This window comes from Canis lupus, chromosome 20, assembly GCF_048164855.1.
Source record: "Canis lupus baileyi chromosome 20, mCanLup2.hap1, whole genome shotgun sequence".
Lineage (NCBI taxonomy): Eukaryota > Metazoa > Chordata > Mammalia > Carnivora > Canidae > Canis > Canis lupus.
Window position 1 is genome coordinate 57398582 of NC_132857.1, and position 17914 is coordinate 57416495.

Below are 17914 nucleotides of genomic sequence, written 5' to 3' on the forward strand. Positions count from 1 at the left end.
ACAGAGTTGCAAGCAATTGTAAGTCCCCGGTACGACTTTCCCAGCAGCCCTTGTGATCCAGTCTCCCCCACCCCCAGCACCTTCTCCTCCAGCACCCCTTAGGTAAGATCCCTGTGGGGCTCACCAAGCCCTGCTTTTTTAATTTTGAACTGAGCAATGCAAGCCACTAGCCCAGGAATCCCAAAGCATCCCATGCCCTGACCCTAACAGAGGCACGTGTCCCGGGTCCTATCAAGCTGTCTGTCTGCACCCCACCTTGACCTCTCTGTGTGGCCCCTCAGGGTGTGCTGGGCCCACGAGGCCCCAGAACCTCCTCCAGGACCTGTGAGTAACAAACTCCTCTATTTCATTCTCTCTGTGGCCTGTCATTGAGCCACAGCACATCATCTGTTGCCCTGTGCTCCACGTCACGGGGCTTGAGGTGACAGATGCATTTCGAGGTCTTTGCTGGAATTTCCACTATCATTCAGTCCAAGGAACCCTGGTGGATGTTGACCAACCTTCACTTCTTCACCTGTGAGCTCAGGATGCAAACATGATCACGACCACTCCCTTCTCTTAGTCCCTACGTATATTAAGGAAGGAAGGAGAGAACAACCCACAGCATGTTAAGGGTCTACGTGTGCGTCTAAGGGCTACTGCAAAGGCATATACGAAATATTGTAGAAAACAGTATCAAGGGAAGAATTATTCCCACTTATGTGGATTCAAGGTGGGGCTTAAACAGGTGATATTTGATTGAACCTTGAAAGAGACGTCAGACCCTGTCAAGGCCAGGGTGGGGACCTTCTAGCTAGAGGACATTTCCAGGCTATACGGTAGAGTTCAGAAAGGACTTAGGGTAAGCAGGGGAATGGCTGCTCCAAAAATCTACATCCTAATCCCCAAGAACCCGCGACTACGTTCTGTTACGTGGCAAACGGGAATTAAGGTTGTCAGTGGAATGAAGGTCGCCAACAAGAGCTCTTCGGATGGGGAGATTACCCCCGGTCACCCTGGTGGGCCCAGCGGAATTACAGGGGTCCTTAAAAATAGAAGAGGGAGGCGGGAGAGGCCGGACCAATGCGATGTGGGGAGGACTCGGCGTGTCAGCACCGACCGTGAAGGCGCAAGGAAGCACCCAAACTAAAAGAAGCAGGAGTTAGCCCCGAGTCGCTGGAAAAGGCGAGAAAACAGTTCTCCCCCAGAGCTTTCAGAAAGGCCCGTAGCTCTGCCAAAACCTTCATTTCAGCCACGCGAGACCTAGGCCAGACCTCTGATCTAGGGAATAAGATAATACACTCGCGTTGTTTCTACTCCACCAAGTTCGCAGTGATCTGCTGCAGCCCCGACGGGAAGGGGCTCGGGACCCGCAGTTGTCTGCTAACCCGGGAAGAGCCGCATGTCCCCTGCAGTGCCACCAGGGCAGGCTTGTACCTGCGCAGAGAAAACCAGAAGAAAAGCAAAGGTGCTCGCTCGCTCACTTGTAAGTGTCCTGTCTTTCGCCCCCAGCATGTATCCCACTCAGGTCGGAAGGCCACGAGCAAACACTGCATTTCCCGTTTCTTTGGCAACGGGAGGCCGGGGCCAGGTGGGTGGACTCAGCGACGCCGCCGTGGAGGTCCAGCCCCGGGCTTTGCTCCCACCCAGGCGGCGCTGCGAGGTCTGCAGTGCAGAGGCGGAGAGGACCCTAAGGACCACCCTAGACGTCTCTAGTCCTCGGTCCTTCAGGCTTTGTGCCTGAGCCCCGCGGAGGCCCCACGAGGCCCCAGACGCCAGAACAGGACTGGAGCTGACCAGTGACCCTGCAGAGGCCAGGCCCCGGGCACCGCGGCCACAGCAAGGCTGGAACCAAGAGGAAGGTGGGATGACAGCGGGTGCGGGTGCGGGTGCAGAGGCTCCCCACAGCTGAGGACCCACCCAGGCGACCTGCACCCCACTTGTCACCTTGCTTCATGCCCCAGGAAGGCCGCGGCCCAGTCCTAGCACCAAGGCCCTCTGGCCTCCAGCCTCCCGGGCGCCCTCTCCAACGGGGGTCCTCCCAACCAGGCCCCCCAAATGCAAGGAGACACCGGCAACGGGCTTCTGGCCCTCGAGGACCACGGACGCCATCGGCCGGGTCCCCAGGGCAGGGAGGACTCTGAGAGCCGCCTGGCCCTCCTCCAGCCGTGCATTTCCCCACACAGCAAACGGGGAGCGGGGCTGGCCACCTGCAGTGCACGTGCACCTGGCCGCAGGCCCCCCGGTTCTCGGGTGATCTCAAGGAGACCGGGCGCCAGGAGACGCAGAGGCCCGGCGTGCTTGCTCGGGCCCCGATGTGACCCAACAGGCCCAGCCTGAGGGCTCAACTGTACGCCTGCATCCCAGGACAGTCTTTACCGCTGCCCGTCACTCCCGGGGGGGAGCCGAGGCCGCGGCGGCCCTGACAGGTGTGCGGCCTCGGTGACCCAGCGATCTCCACCTGAGGGGCGCCTGTGGCCTGGATTCCAGGACCCTCTCCGACTTGAGAAGCGGGCAGCTTGGTCCCCGGAGTCCCCTCGAGGCCCTCTCTGCACGCGCCCTGGGCTGAAGCTGCCGCCCACCCAGGACATGCAGGCCGCGGGGCCCCCGGGGCAGGGCCACCACCTGCCACCTGCCCAGGACACGCAGGCCGCGGGGCTCTCTCCGTCCTGACTCCTCCCCAGGCAGCGGCCCCTCACCTGTTTCCACCTTTCTCCCTTCTTCTGCCCCTTCCTTTCGGGCCTGCCCCTCCTCCGGGCCCCTCCGCCTCATTCCTCGGGCCTCCCCGCCTCGGCCGCCCCCTCGTCCTCCTCGCTCCCCCTCTGGCACCCCGCGCACGTACCCAAACTGCTCTCTCCCGCTTCCTCGCTCACACACCCGTGAGATCCTTCCCAGTGACTCGGAGCAGCCCGTGTAAAGAGCAGACGTCGCGTTCGTCTTGCACACTTAAATGTCACTTTTACAAGTCATCGGGCATTAAACCGGGTTTCGTTTTTAAACACATGTTTTAGAGAGAAGAAAGGATTATTGCTTATCAATTAATTAGCTGCCTGGTGTGTTCGCGGAGAGTGGTGGGACATTCATGTGTAAATCCGTAAAGGAAAAAGCCTTGGAGAAGCTCATGTGCTATGTAATTAGAGTTAATTAACACATTTGCTAATTGACTATTATTTAGCACTCCAGCTGCTGAGGAAAAATCCATAGGCCCATTACATATTAATTAGCAAAAGTCTATTGTCTGATCCCGTCAGTCCCGTATTGATGAGCTTTCCCACAAGCCCAGCTCCGGCGGGGGCGGTACCGAGCCAGGGCTCCGGGTGGGGGAGCTCCGGGTGGGGGAGGCCGGCTCTGCCCCAGATACTAGAAGTAAAGGCTTCTCCGGGTTCCCATAGGTCTGGGCGGCTCCGGGCCTCGGCCAGCGGCCTCGGGGACAAAGCCCTTGGAAAACGGCAGGAGGGGACGCCCGGGGCCCAGCGGTGCAGCGGCTGCCCGTGACCCAGGGCGTGACCCGGGGCCCGGGATCGAGTCCCGCTCGGGCCCCTGCAGGAGCCTGCGTCTCCCTCGGCCTGCGTCTCCGCCTCCCTGTGTCTCTCAGGAGTAAATACATAAAATCTTAAAAAACAAAAAAACAAAAAAAAACAAAGAAAATTGCAGGAAGACGAAGGCTATGTGCAGCAGCCATGTGCTGTCTCTGGCTTTTCTTTTCCTTTTTTTTTATTTAAAGATTTTATTTATTTATTCACGAGAGACATAGACAGAGAGAGAGAGGCAGAGACACAGGCAGAGGGAGAAGCAGGCTCCATGCAGGGAGCCCGACGTGGGACTTGATCCCGGGTCTCCAGGATCGCGCCCTGGGTCAAAGGCAGGTGCTAAACCGCTGAGCCACCCGGGATTCCCTGTCTCTGGCTTTTCTTAAGCAGCGTGACTGGGCCTCTGCGCTTTCCCGTGATTAGACATCTCTAATGTTCGGGAGCTCCTCGGCCGCCCACCCTGCCCCCGTACCTGCCCCAGGGTGCTCCTGCCCCCGTGGCCCCCACCGGGCTCCGTCCCATGCCCCTGGCTCTGGGCACCTGCTGCACACTGCCCCCCACTACCCCCCTGCAGCCCAGCAGCCCCAGGCACCCTCCCCAGGGGTCCCCCCCATAGCCCAGCTGCCCCAGGCACCCTCCCCAGGGGTCCCCCCCACAGCCCCAGCAGCCCCAGGCACCCTCCCCAGGGGTCCCACCGAGCTCCCCCGAGGGAAGACTGCTCTGTCTGCCCTTAGCCATCCTGTGAACACCAAGAACAGGGCGCAGGGCAGCTGACTCTTTCCGCAGGATCCCAGTAACACGTTTCTCTTGTAAGAACACCACATACCTTCCTGCGGCATCAGCTCGCAGCCCTAAGGTGAGCCCAACTCCGCGACTACAGCTGAGCCGTGAACAGCAGCGGGACTTTCCCGACACCCCTGCACGCCGCACACCCACGATAGCCCACGACACCCTCAAAACGTAAGGACAGAGAGCCTGCTCCGGGCCAGAAACCTTTCTGATAACATGAAGGCCAAGTAACAGACATTCTCTGTGTTATGTGTATTTTTAAAATAAAGTATGTGAGACAAAACAAAGTTTCATTCAGAAGATTGTAAAGAAGAGAAAATACACATACGATACTGTATTGACCGAAAAGAATAATCCACCTTGTGTAAGTGGCCCCATGCTGTGTTCTCGGATCAACTGTCGTAGTTATTTTGTATGAAAAATTTCTGCCAGGGGCTCAGCTAAGTGCTTCCCGGTCATCCCTCTTGGCCCCCGACAGCTCTAGAGGTCAGGGATTGAGGCACAGCTGCTGACGTCGGTGCCACGTGGACCTGGTCTCTGATCTCTGATCTCTGGTTCCCCGGGAGAAATAAGCCATCGCCCTACAAAGGTTTCCCAGGTGACTTGGTGTCACCCAGGAATTACAGGCAGAGCGTGCGGAGGCGCCGAGGCCCCGCTCCCGCAGCAGTCAAGGGAGGCGGTGGGCAACCACCGGGCCGCGCGATGCCAGCGGGATTCCCGGGGCACCACGAGGCACCTCGCGTGGGGGAACAAACACGTGGGTCGAGCCCAGATACTCTGAGCCTTAGGCCATCTGTTCCGAGCAGCGCCAGGTCATGCCCGCTGCACTGGCCTGGGCCCCGGGGATCCCGGCCCGCTGGGGATGGAGTCTGTGGGCCCCCCATCCCGGGGGAAGCAGCGCCGGGAAACCGACCAGCACAAAGGGCTCCCGGGTAAGCCCTCAGACACCCTGTCTGTCGCCACAGCCCGGGGACCCCGGGTCACACCTCGGTCGGCCCGGCTTCACACGGACGGAGTCGTCGTTCGCTACAAGCGTTCTTGTCCAATAAAGTCACATAGTCACGCGCCTGGGCGTGCGCTGGGTGTCTCTGAAGATGAGAGACTGCTGGTTGCTGTATACTTCCCGCCTGACTGGCGAGGACGTGAGGCTCTGGGCACGTGGGCTCGGTGACCTGCGCACACAACCAGTCAGCGGGGCCAACCCTCGGCCGGCCAACGCTGGCTCTTCTCTCTACGCTCACCCTTCCCACCGGGCTGCCGGGTCCCAGGTGGCCCCAATCACGACCCCAACGCGTGAGGACTCCTCCCCTGGTCACCCTCGGGGCTCTGGGTGGGCTTCCCCACAGCGACACTTCCCAGACGACACCCTCGCGCTCCTGAACCAGACCGGTGGACCAGTCGGTGACTCCTCGACACCCCGGCGGCCCCCGTCTAGACCATACCCTGTTTTATTTTTATCCAGGGCTTCGGACATCGTGCTCTGTACATTTTATTACAGTCTGCCCCACGGGCCGTGCACCCCTGAGACCTCCACCCTACGTTGGGTGCCTAGAACCGGGCACACGGGGAGCGCAGAACAAATCCGTGTCTAACGAATACATAAATTCTATGTCCCCCATACTGAGGAGTCGAAATTGTGAAATTATTTACCCCGTCATTATGGAAATGTTTTCTAAATCGAATGCTCGTTTTCCCTTAATTTTGTCGGCCAAGATCCGATGGTGGTAGCAGGGAGGGAGACAACGATAAATTTATTCTGCATTCTGGCTACTTAGCCGTCCTCCATCAGCTCTGTTGGTGGGTAAGGTAAACTGAGGCAGGTGAGTTCCATGTGGCAAGTCAGGGGTGAGTTCCGATTAGAAAGGGCTTAAGACCCCTAGTAAAATTTCTGCAGGGCAACTTAAAAAGGTACCTGGGTGATCAGGCAGTTAAGCATCTGATGTCAGCCCAGGTCATGACCTCAGGATCCTGGGGTCGGGGCCGCTTCGGGCTCCCGGGCAGCACGGACTCTTGTCCCTCTGGCAGTCCGCCCCTCTGCGCATGCTCTCTCTCTCCATCTTTCTCAAATAAATAAATAAAATATTAAAAAAAAAAAAAAAAGAATAGAGCTGGGCATCTCTGTTTGGGGCCCCATGGAGTAAGCTCATCGTTGATTCAAATGTACATGATACACACATAATAAGGAAGATAATATTGAGAACCCAGAGCTTCATGTCCCATAGGTCACTTGATTGACTATTAAATGGGAACTCTAGGGGACAGATGTGGCAAAAAAAATTTTTTCATTGGTTATGAAACTGGCTAGTGCGTAGGCTTGCAAAAAAAAAAAATGAGAAAAAAAGAAAAAAGAAAAAAAAAGCCAAAGACAGCGTTTGTTCTACCCTTCGGGAAAGAGTAAGACTGATCAGAAGTATAGGCGAAGTGAAAATGTTCATCTAAGATGAATTTTGGAAAATCAGAAGGGACCGCTGGCTCATGGGGCTCGTCGGGACCCTCTAGTCCCACTGGTTTATGCGCCTCCTTCTACTGCAGGAAACGTCATTATAATCCCGAGGTAACCGTGCATATGACGGTTAATCAGCAAGGCATCAAGAAGAACGTCCAAAATCTCAGATTCCACTTGAGTTGGGGACACGGAGGCCCAGTACGCGGGTGGAACACGGCGCAGAGTTGTTCTGGGGATGAGGCTCACGCGCAAGACCCCTCTCTCCCCTTAGCTACCCATCAGGTGCTTCAGTGGCTTCATACCCGGTTCAGAGCCGCTGCAGAAAGAAGAAACGTGAGCACACGCCGCTGGGTCGGAACACCGTATCCCTTTATTCATCAAAATCACCTATGATGGGGATCCCTGGGTGGCGCAGCAGTTTGGCACCTGCCTTTGGCCCGGGGCGCGATCCTGGGGACCCGGGATCGAATCCCACGTGGGGCTCCCGGTGCGTGGAGCCTGCTTCTCCCTCTGCCTGTGTCTCTGCCTCTCTCTCTCTCTGACTATCATGAATAAATAAATAAAATCTTTAAAAAAAAAATCACCTATGATGAAGCTATAAATCCCCGCCAAACTGATCTAGAATAGGCAAAAACGCAAAATCAGCTAAAAATGCGAGAGGGCAAGTAGAAGGCTTGTGCCCAGAGGAACAATACCTTCCGCGCTAGGATGCACGCCTCAAATTAGGACGCGACACAGCAGAGAAGGTGAGTGAGGCACCTCCAGGGCGCCGACTCGGCCCGGAAACCTCAGCCTGGGCCTGGGCCAGGGCCTGACGCCGGGACCCCGCAGCCGGCTTCTGCTGCCACGTCTCATCGCGGGTGAGAAACGGCCACGGAAGCTGCCCAGGCGGGGACAGCGACCCACACCACTCTCCACGCCACAAGGTCCCGCCGGGGTGGCTCGGCCCTGCTCGCCCTCCCAGCCTGCAGTCACTGGGGTGCCGCGTGCTGCGCAGAGGGCCCTCGTGTGCGAGGCCGAGGACCTAGAATGGGAGGAAGCCCTCCCGGCCGCCCCTCCTGCCCTCGCCCTGCCCTCCCTGGAGTCTGGGGCCCACGGAAGACGAGGCCACCGTCCAGCGCCCACGGGAGCGGCTACACGCCGCTGTTTCTATTTGCTTTGCACTTCGTCTCGGAGAAACGTGGATAAAAGTGACCCCGGACCAAAGGAAGTCAAGAAAACGTGCCAACGGCTTGAGTCGGATTCTTTCCGTACCCCGTGCCACACCGCCTGCACGACGGCCTCGGGCCGCCACAAACAAGACAGACCGTGTCCTCACGCCTTTGTCCAAACCCGAAGGACGACAGCACCAAGCGTGAACCCTGATGTACACTGCAGACTTTGGGTGACAATCATGCGTCACTACAGGCCCCTCGATTCTAGCAAACGAACCACTGTCGTGAGACATGTTGAAAATCGGGGAGGCATTGGGGGGTATACGGAAAACCTCTGGTCTACCCACTCAATTTGACTGTGAACCTAAAACCGCTATGAAAAAATAAAGTCGAGGGGGATCCCAGGGGGGCTCAGCAGTTGAGCATCTGCCTTCAGCTCAGGGCGTGACCCCGGGATCCCGGGATCGAGTCCCGCGTCGGGCTCCCTGCATGGAGCCTGCTTCTCCCTCCGCCTGGGTCTCTGCTTCTCTCTCTCTCTCTGTGTGTCTCTCATAAATAAATAAATAAAATCTTTAAAAAAAAAATAAAGTCAATTAAAAACAATAAAAACGAAAACTTCAAACATGTACATCCGTTTGGACACACAGAAGCTCTGGAGGCAAACATCATCATCCTGCTTCTGTGCACTGAGCAATGTAAGAAGCGATGGCTACAGACCTGGGCTTAGCGGGGACATCACCTCCCGGCCAGTAGACAAAGGCCACGGTCGCCCCTCCACGTGTCAGCTGCCAGGCACGGAAGCCAGCGGGGCGTGGGCAGGCTCCTGCGCAGTTCACGTTGGGGCCTGTACAGGAGCCTTGGAGAGCACTGTAAAGGGGAAGTCGAAGGGGAGCCACGGGGACCCCGAGGGAGGGCTCGCCAGAAAGAGAGTGACTCCGCGGAGTGAATAAAATGCAACAACCAGCTGGTCGGGGGTGATGGGAGCTGCAGGCCGAGGCTGCACAGAAGCCGTCCACTCCCCCCCGGGCGTCCACAGCTCGGCAGACGAGGAGTGTGTCCACTGGGAGGACCGTCTCACAAGCCCCGGGATGATTCTGAGCAAAGCCGCCCCTGCCACGGCCTTTCCTTGCCCTCACTCCCCACTGAGAGGGGGCCCCGGGACGGTCCTTGTCACCGCGCTGGATTTCTGAGGCTGGGTGCTCATGACCCGTTCCAACACCCAGACGGCGGTTAGAGCAGCAGAAACAGGTGCATGTGGCCTTCGCAGAATGAGGGAGGGCACGGCCTGGCCCGGGGACCTGCGCCGGCTCTGGAGTTCACTCCGGGGGCGCCTGGGGGGGTCCTCTGCAAGGAGGAGGCTGGCCGTGGTAGGCTTTTACACCCCCCGAGCCCTACCAGGAACGCAGGGCCCGCCACACACGCGGGGATGGAGGGAAGTGGGGCCGGAGACAACAGCCTTCATGAATCCACAGCATCGGCAGGGACTCAGCACGACGGCAGGCCTGTACTTAGAATTACTCGAAGGTGGGCAGCCCCGGGGGGCTCAGCGGGTGAGCACCTGCCTTCAGCCCAGAGCATGACCCCGGGGTCCCGGGATCGAGTCCTACACCGGGCTTCTCCCTCTGCCTGCGTCTCTGCCTCTCTCTCTCTGGTCTCTCGTGAATAAATAAAATCTTAAAAAAAAAAAAAAAAAAAGAAAAGAAATACTCGAAGGTGTGGGGAAGAAAGCCCTTTGGACTTACTGCTGTCGACCATCACCCCAAGGCCGCGGCCGCTTCGGTTCAGCCTGCGCCCAGCGCGCGGGCGGTGCACAGGCCTGGCCGGGCTGCCCAGCAGAGCCCGAGCCGCGGTGGCCTGCTACTGCCCAAGGCCTCGGTGGGGCTTCCTTTGTCCCTTTGAAGTCTGGGCACACGCACGGAGAGCTCCCGGGGCTGCAGTCATCTTTTATTCAAATAACCGGATAAATACTTCCATGATGCCGGGTGATGAAGGAAGCACTTCATTACCTTCAGGCCGAAGATTCTCAGAGGGATAAAGGAACCGGGAAGAACACACGAGGCGACGGGAGCTGCTGGGGAAAATCCCCCCGCGCTCCGCTGCCCAGAGGAAGGGCCCTCTTAGGGAAGGGCCAGCGGGGCTCACTCCCCGCCGGAAGGGAGCCGGGCGCCGGGCTGCGGGCCGCCAGATGGGCGACATCGTCTCTCCTGGTACTTATGGGGCTTCGGGGCTCAGGTGACGCGTCCATCCCGCTGGTCCAGTTCTCCCCACAGCTGACTCCTTAAAGGCAGCGGAGCAGGTTGCCTTTCCCATCTGCCTCTTCCTCTGATCTCCAGGCTTGGCAAATTAGTTTTCAGACAAACAAAAAGTATTTTGATAGTAAATCCTTGTTTATAATATCCCCCTGGGGACGGAGTAATCAGCCTTGGGATATCAGGCAGGCCATCAGTTTAACCAACAATTTGAGCCCTGCAATCTGGGGACACATAATTTCCTCTCTCTTTGTTGCTGAATATTTTCTTCTTTTTTTTTCTGCCCTTTGGTGTTTTAAAAATCCTGTTGTCCAAATAATAGTATTTTGGAGGATTAGTCGTCATAAGGTAACCATGACCACTGCAAAGAATCCTGTTTTTGTTTTTTTTTCTCACTTATATCAGAAAATGAGTTTGAATTCATGAACCCACAGTGTAATCTCTGCAGCCCTGTTAAAACACTCAGTTTATATATGTGGGTGACCATACCTTTGTGGCTGATGCAAGACGTCACCAACACAAAACCAAACTACTTCACTCTTATTAGGAAGAACAACTAGCAAACGTCTAAGAATTATTTTTTTTTTAAAGATTTTATTTATTTATTCATGAGAGACACAGAGAGAGAGGCAGAGACACAGGTAGAGGGAGAAGCGGGGTCCACGCAGGGAGCCCAACATGGGACTCGATCCCGGGACCCCAGGGTCACGCCCTGGACCAAAGGCAGGCACTAAACCACTGAGCCATCTAGGGATCCCCCGTCTAAGAATTATTTAAAACCATCCTAAACCAACTTAAGTATCTTTTTTTAAAAAATAAATAAAATAAAATAAAACAAAATAAAATAAAATAAAGTAAAATAAAATAAAATAATAAAATAATAAAATAATAAAATAAAATAAAATAAAATAAATAAAATAAAATAAAATAAAATAAAATAAAATAAAATAAAATAAAATAAAATAAATTGGATTGCAGTAATGTTGACTGACCTCTCACTATACTGAACCAACAAACTGTTCCCAGTATACTAGCAGGTCTTCTACATTTTGGAGGACTTTGCTTTTGGAATTCTGGAAGGCAGATAAAGGCACTGGAAGAAGAACTACTTGCCCAGAGACCCATGAAGGACAGGAATTTATGCATTCGGGAACAAAAATAGAGGCAGTAAGAAAGAAAAAAAAAAAGAAGATGGTAATGAATCAAGCAATGAAAAGAAAGTAAGAGTGTACACCCCCCACACCCATTCCCCATTCACACTTTTCTCTTCAAAGCAAACCTAGAGGGGTGAGCTGCAGACTCAAAAAGAAATCCAGGGATCCGTGTGACCAGTGGAGAGCCCGGTGTGCATGGTGGAGTCACTGAGAAGAGCTGGTGACGATGCCAACTGCTGAAACCAGGAAAGGTGACTCAGGGAAGGTGATCCCTGTAAGAGAGGTATGCAGAGATCAGACTGGGTGGACTTGGAAATCCTGGTTTCCTGTAGAGATACTAACCTATGAAGATCTACTAAGCTAAAATGTTGACTTGATTAAATATTCCAATAGCTTGTGACTGAGAAGGAAGCAAAGGAAACAAACAAAACCCCCCACAAAATCTTACCCATGTTTTAAATGTACTATTGTATTTTATGTATGTATTTTTTAAAGATTTATTTTTATTTATTTATTTATGATAGACAGAGAGAGAGGGGCAGAGACACAGGAGGAGGGAGAAGCAGGCTCCACGCAGAGAGCCCGACGCAGGACTCAATCCCGAGACTCCAGGATCGCGCCCTGGGCCAAAGGCAGGCGCCAAACCGCTGAGCCACCCAGGGATCTCCTTATGTATGTATTTTAAATTAAATTAAAACCACGTTTTAAATGTACTATTGGGAGGACGGTTGGGCAGGGGGGAGAATAAATCATCAAAAGCCAAATCCCATTAATCACCCACAACATTCTTGAGAAAGCAACAGCAGCAACCAAAAAGAACCGCTGTAGATACTATACAACTGTGGGCTATTTTATTTTTTTTAATTATTTTATTTATTTATTTATTTATTTATTTATTTATTTTTCGTGGGCTATTTTAAAGTGATATCTCAGCAACAGGATGCACTCAGGTTGGAATTTAAAAAAAGATGCAGAGCAACCACGTGCGGAGGATGTAGCTGGTGGGAAAGGAAATATGAGGCAAGGGATGCTTGTGAGAATCAATTCAGAGGAAAAATCCTCAGAATTAAATATGGATGGCAGGATACAAGGAAGCCAAGATCTTTACTGCTGTCTAAATTACTACTCCAAAGGCCAGTTGTTGCTTTGTGTTATTTAGTGGCTCTTAGGGGAATCACTCTTTCTTCTATCGTTTTTTTTTTTTTTTTTTTTTTTTTTTTGGGTGGGGAGTAGCATTTCTGCAGAGGTCCTGGGTTGCCCCATGGATATATATATATAACATGCGGCCCCTTCTTTCCAAATATCTAGGTGGCTTGTAGTTACTTACAAATGAAAGCCACTTCCCTTGGCTAAATGAGCTGGAGAGCGAAAAGCTAAATTAGTGACTTTAGGTAGCAAAGAATAACCCGAGTGAGCCCTCAGATTGAGGAGCTTGCCAAAACTGAGGGTGACTCGATTTTTAGGACTTGGCTTTATTTTCATTCTCTGAAAATAAGCAATGAGCATGTATGAAGCAACATATGTAAAGGTTATTTATCCAAAGCACTGTGTGCACGAGCTGAAACTGGAAGTAATCCAGCTTTCCATCATGAGGGAGCTGGTTAGATGCATTACTGCGTGTGCACGGCACGGGAAGGGACTATGAAAACGTTAGGAAAAAAGGCAAAGCCCTTGAACTAGTGAGAAGGAAAGATCTCCAAGAGGTCTCCAAAGGCGAAAACAGCAAAATACAGAACAGTCTAGTGTGCCACATGTTATGGAAGAAAGAGGGGAAATAACAATACGTATCTGCATTTCCTTCGTCTTGCATAAACAAATTCTAGAAGAATGCTAAGTAATTAATAATGTGGTGACCTGCTGGTGACAGAGAAAAATGGGGCTGATGAGGGTAGAGGTGCGAGCTAAACTTTTTACCGTATACCACTTTGTATTGTGTACTAATCATGTAAAAGTATTCCCTATTCAAATGTTTTAAGTAAATAAGAAATGAAACAAAAATGAAAAATGAAATACAAACTTCAGTGCACAGAGACTATTCAGGGGTATTATTTTCTCTTAAAGATTTTATTTATTTAAAAAAAAGATTTTATTTATTTATTTGACAGAGACAGAGAGAGCAAGCACGAGCGGGAAGGGGGGTGGAGAAGCAGGCTCCCCGCCGAGCAGGGGCTCGATCCCAGGACCCCGGGTCCATGACCTGAGCCCAGGGCAGACGCTTAACTGGCTGAGCCACCCAGGAGCCCCCCACAATGATTAATCAGGGAAAAGAATCCAGTATTTGAGGCCCTTCATTGTGACGCGGGAGGGACCTTTCACGACATCACTCCACGGCCCCTTGTGCCTCCCCAGCCCTTCTCTTTAGAAATCTTTGCTTAAACGTTTGCAAATAGGCGTAGTTTTGAAAATGGTAGATTCTTCACTTACCCTTGAAGAAATCATTTGAACCTTATTACTAGGCTAGGAAGCTTACATAGCTCTTCTTTGGCACCCACCTACTTTTATACTGAACTTGCCTACTGAGTGGCTCTCTTCCTCTGTCAGTATTGATCTGGCTAGTGATTTTTAGGGCCCTATTATTTAAATTATTGGGGCTGGCTTCAAGGCTATTTCAGATGTCTGGGGCAGGAAAATGAAGTGGAACTTGTGCTACGATACATAAAGTAATCGGATTGCTTTGGTCGCAAGTAACAGAAAACTGAACTAAAATGACCTTAAGCAAATATATTGGTTGACTTAGGAGTACTTGGGTGGCTCAGGTCCTGATCCCAGGGTTCTGGGTCGAGCCCTGCATGGGGCTCACTGCTTAGTGGGGAGTTTGCTTCTCCTTCTCCTCCCCACCCTTCCCCTCTCCTCATGCTCTCTCGCACAAATAAATATATTTTTTAAAGTTATTGATTCACTTAAATAAAAAATTCGGCTGTAGGGATGATTACAGCCATGAGCCAAGGATTTGTGATATCATTAGAATTCATTCCTTCTTTCTCTATGATTTCCCTACCTCTGCTTCCCTCTTATGCTAGCTTTGTCATTAGACCGATTTCACGAGGTAAAAATGGCTTCAGCTCTTTCGAGGCTCACCTACAGTTTACACTAAGTTATACGGCAGAGAAAGCAAAAACTCCCACATTTCAATGGCTCACATCAACAAAAAATTATTTTTCTTTCTTTTTTGTTTTTTTTACATATTTATTTATTTACTTGGGGGGGGGCGGTGTGCGTGCATGCATAGTGGGAGAGGTGGAGGGAGAGAGAATCCTCACACATAATCCCAACTGAGCCGGGAACCCAAAGTGGGGCTTGATCCCAGGACCCCAAGATCATGACCTGAGCCAAACCAAGAGTCGGATACTTAATGGACTGAGCCATCCAGGCGCCATTCACTATACATTTCTCCTGCAGGTCAACTGTGGTTCTGTTTCACATAGTCCTTATTCCTGGACCCAGGCTGATGGAGCAGCCCCTGGGGGACATTGCCAGAGTTGTGGAGAGGGTGGGAGAACGTAGTGCAAACCACCGTGTGGGTTCTTACAGCTCCAACTCCCACGTGGCGCACGCTACTTCTTAGGTCATTGACCAAAGTCAGTTGTATGCCCTAGTCTGAAGTCAGTGGGGCGGGGAAATTAACTGAACAGCATTCCAAAGTAAGTCTTGAGACTCATACTAATTAGATAAAGTACCAGGCTGAGTTGTTGAACTAATCATTGGACCAGGGGAAAAGAGAGCTGATTGGCTCAGCCTCGCTCATACGACGCGTTTAAACTAGGGTTAAATACAGCTTCCCTGGACCCAAAAGGACCCCCCAAAGAAAACTAGAGGTCTTTGTGGCAAGACAGGGGAAACGGCTGCAGCAGTTGAAACCTGGCATCCAGATTATATTTAATCATGTTTACATCAAATTCCGTGTAGGCAATTTAATGATTGCTGAAAATTAAAACAAAAGAGAATTATGGCATACCATCACTCCACATTTGAAGTCATCTTGGTGGAGTCTGTCTCCCGAGTTGATGAAAAGAACAAGGGGTTTGGGATTAGAAAGACCCATGTCTCTGTTAGAAAGACCACTATGTCTTTTCTACTGGCTTGCTGATTGTGGATGTGAAAATCCTCTCGTTAGCCTCATCTGTGGAAGAAATTAATAATACTTAATAGTGGGGCACCTGGGTGGCGCAGCGGTTGGGCGGCTGTGCCCAGGTCGTGACCCCGGGGTCCAGGATCAAGTCTCCCATCAGGCTCCTGCAAAGAGCCTGCTTCTCCCTCTGCCTCTGTCTCTGCCTCTCTCTCTCTCTGTGTCTCTCATGAATAGATAAGTAAATCCTTAAAAATAATAATAGTAATACTTAACAGTGAGCTCAATGAACAACATAATAATATGTAATCGTGTTATATTAAAAAAGACAATATACACAAAGTGAGAGAAAAACCTAACAGGTGCTCCAAAAAATTGTTACTTTCGCACCGAAGGCCTGATAGAAACTGCTAACAAACTGCAAATAGCGGTCAAGGGAGCCTTCTTTTAATAAAGGAAAACTAGCTAACTTTCATAAACAGTGCTTCAGCTGCCCCTTATTAGCCAAAACAAAACAAATGAAAAACCACAGAGTATTTTGCTGTTGATAATGCCATTCCGTCAAAAAAGGAGGGACAAAACACATTATCTTCAAAACGGAGATTGGAGACAAGACAGCAGAAGGAATTTAGAGACTTCTTTATCATTGATAATATATATTTATGAAAAGAAATGGAAATAAACTGTAAACCCACTGTTACCGCATTCTTACACACCTGTCACTACACAGTTTCACCCAGAGAAGGTCATACGTCAATTATATTATGTATAGGATTTCGTTTTAAGTGAAGCCTACTCATCTGCAATTAATATTTTATACATAGCGCTTAAAGATCATTAAATAAATTGTGGAACTTCAAGGCTTCAGAATGATTCTCCAGTTAATTATGCATGGATATCTACTTAAACTTCACCAAGAACATGCTGTTGTGATTTCATCTTAATTGCTATTTTAGAATTGGCGCATATAATGTGTATGGATATGAATCAAGGGTTCTCATATTCTCTTTGTGGTGGATGCAGCAAGGCAGCGAGCTCCCTAATGTCCGTTCAAGCCATGGGACGCATGGTCACAGGGTCCAGGGAAAAATCATAATCACAGATTCATTCACTCTATGATCTGTCATCCTGATTGTATAAACTTTGTCCGGCCCCCACCTAACATCGTTCCCAAAGAAAAGTCCTATTTAGGACTGGGTAGCATAGATTTAAATGTGGATATTAAAGCAAATGAATTGCAATGTCAGTTATATAATGAGGCCCCTGTCACCTTGAAAGCTTCTCTTCCCACGTGAACACAAAGCAGAGAAATCAGCAGCTTTGGTAGCTGTGGCAACCACCCCGCCAAGCCTGGAGAGCGACTGTTTCCTACGCAGGTTTTGTGCCCCTCTGGCGCTTTGTAGATTCTGCTAATGTTAAGGCCTCTCAGATTCTCAACTTAGTGAATTCATCCAGCTGGGAAAATTAGAGCTGTGATCAGGAGACAAAAGGAGACCTGCTTTGTGTCTGACAAAGGTAGGAAAACACCCTCCAGCTGAAGCTCCTAATGACCCTCCACAACAGCATCACCAACAGCAAATATTTATCATGCATATTCTGTGTTTAAATTCTGAGAAGAATGCAAAGCCAGTTTACTTGGCTGAGACAACCTCGGCATTAATTGCCCCCCAAACCTGGCAAATTTAAGATGAATGTCAAAAGAATCTCATGTGACGTAGTCCCAGAACTGTGTGCCACGCTGAAGAGTATTTATTAGACATTCGTGGAATATGTTAACCCAATAGTCTAGTATTAAAATCCAGATACACCACCATGATTGTCTTCTTCAACAGAACAAAGCAGTGTTCATAAATAAACGAGTTTCACATCCATTTTTGTCTTCTATATCGGTTTTAAAATTTTTTTTATCTCTTTGTACATATTTCTGGGAAAAGAGTAAGAATATGAGACAAAGTAGAAAGCCTTCCTGACCAAATCCTGATTTGTGAAACATAGTTGACTTATGTGGCCACTGCTTGGGAAAGCAAAGCAGACATCTACTGTGTCCCTGGAACTACAGCGAAGGGGGAGCCTCACATGGATGCGTGTGTCATGTGGGCTGGGGGGGGCCCATGGTAACCATCTTGCCTTACTCCCTACTAACAGAATCCCTAGGTTTGGCAGAGCAGTGATAGGAATGTCTCAAAGATTACATTTCCCTTGCAGAAGATGGCGGCCTTTCAACGGACAGCACTTCCAGAAAAGCTCTTCAAAATAGGCTAGTCATGTAGTCCACTTCTTTCTTCTTGTCAGAACTAAGGCAGCATTGCCTTAGTTGTGGACCAGACCTGAGGGGACCAAAGAACAGAGAGCCACAAGGAGCCACTGTGGCAACTATGAGCTCCCTACCTCCTGACATCTCGTTACGTGAGAAACAAGTATCTGTCATATTCAGGCCACTGTATTCAAGTCTCTTCTAAGTGACCAAGTGCCCTTCCTGACAGATACAAACAAAATAACCAGAAGAAGATAAAAACATTAAATTACGTGTTAGATTTTCAATGCTCT

General features: G+C 50.9%; 1 long non-coding RNA gene across 3 annotated transcripts in view; it reads right to left on the reverse strand.

Moving 5' to 3' along the window:
- LOC140612150 (uncharacterized) overlaps positions 1-17914 on the reverse strand; it is a 128626-nt gene that overhangs the window by 40760 nt on the left and 69952 nt on the right. The window contains exon 3 of one of the 3 annotated variants that reach the window (XR_012013465.1): positions 11128-11573. The exons of the other annotated variants lie outside the window; for them this stretch is intronic. This is a non-coding gene — a long non-coding RNA (uncharacterized lncRNA). Of the gene's footprint in view, positions 1-11127; positions 11574-17914 lie in introns of those variants that run through there. 3 annotated transcript variants of the gene reach the window in all.